Source organism: Wasmannia auropunctata, unplaced genomic scaffold (genome assembly GCF_000956235.1).
Source record: "Wasmannia auropunctata unplaced genomic scaffold, wasmannia.A_1.0 LD336064.1, whole genome shotgun sequence".
Lineage (NCBI taxonomy): Eukaryota > Metazoa > Arthropoda > Insecta > Hymenoptera > Formicidae > Wasmannia > Wasmannia auropunctata.
Window position 1 is genome coordinate 1,203,239 of NW_012026826.1, and position 1,800 is coordinate 1,205,038.

Consider the following 1,800-nt stretch of genomic DNA (forward strand, 5'->3'; position numbering starts at 1 on the left):
GTTACTTGTTATCGAAANCCCTTTTTAATTTCTGCGGTCCTCATTACGCTATCTATTGCATTTCTGTTTTATTTTTTACGTATACATTGAAAATAATACAACATCGATTTTATTTGTTTAATTTGATATAATATTTTTTTTCGAGGTATATTTTTTTTAGTTTTTAATTCAATTACAATAAATATACTTGAAATAATATTTTGATTTCACTTCTTTTTGGTAATACTATTATATATTTTTAATTTATTAAATTAAATTTTTTAAAATCATGTATACGTTAATACAACTTGGATTTTGATTGTTTAATTTGATACAATAGTTTTTTTCGGGGTTACATATGACTTGAAGTGATTGAGTAATGAAATGTAATTTTTATGGAATCATAACTTGGCGCCAGTTTTTGATACATATGACTTGAAGTGATTGAGTAATGAAACGTAATTTTTATGAAATCATAACTTGGCGCCAGTTTTTGATATCAAACCTTTTATACAAATGATACATATTACTTGGTTTGGGCAAGATTACGTAATTTTTATGAGATTGTAACTTGGCCATTTATTGATTGATATCACTAGTACATATTACTAGTACATATCACATTTTTAAAATTTAGTACAATAACTTTTTTGTTCAAATAGCACATATTTAACGCCTTTTTTCTTTGTTTAAAAAGTTATTTTATAATATGTATTTTTTCTACAAGTAATATATATATGTGGTGATCGGGGATCTTCGGTCTAATTAAAGTTCGAATCGACTGCTAGATCCATTAGGGCGCACATTCAATGTAAACGGATATTACTCCGCGAGAATAGATAGCGCGCGCGAGAGAAGACGCGTCAGTTTTTTGTCGAGTGTCGTGGAGAAAAGTCGCTCTTGAGTGTGGTACGGCGAGTCATGTGCAATAAGGGAGTTCGTTCTTTTTGTACTTATTCTAGTTCATCCGACCGTCGTTAATACGCGATCCTACATATATCACTTAATTTTTTTAAAGTTATTTTATTTTACTAACTACAAATTTTTGGCGCTAATTTTTGATAGCGAAACATTTGTACGGAGGACGCGTATAATTGGCGTTTTTTTACCTCTTTTTTTAAAAAGGTAATTTTATATTTATTTATTAATACACGACCCGTTCACTCGAGGATAGCAAGCAGTCGACTGACTTTAATACCGAATTTATTAATTAATAATATATTATCAGTGTCGATTAATTATTCGTATCGATTAATTACTTTTCGACTAAAAAAATCACTCGAAAAAAGAAACACACGACGCGTGCACTCGATGATAGCAAGCAGTCGACTGACTTTAATACCAAATTTAAGAGGTAATGATTATCAATCCCGCGTCTATTAATTATACGTCAACTGAAGAATCACTCGAAGAAAGAAACACGCGCACAATTTATTAACACACAACGATTTACTGACACATGAGACGTTCACCCGACGATAGCAAGTAGTCGACTGAATTTATTGGTTTTTATTTTATGGTTATGTTTGTATCATTGTCGAAACGCGAACATGTAAGTGAACGTCTCGTGTGTCAGTAAATCGTCGTGTGTTAGTGAATTGTTGCGTGCTTCTTTCTTCGAGTGATTTTTCAGTCGACGAATAATTAATAGATAATAACTAACAGATAATAAATAGTCGTGTATTAATAAATTGCCGTGTGTTTCTTCGTGTGATGTTTCAATGGATAGATAATTAATTGACAGTGATTGTAAAGTACGTAACAGATAGATGCATTAGTTGATTTTTCGTGATTTCTAGTGAATTGTTCGTATGTGAATCG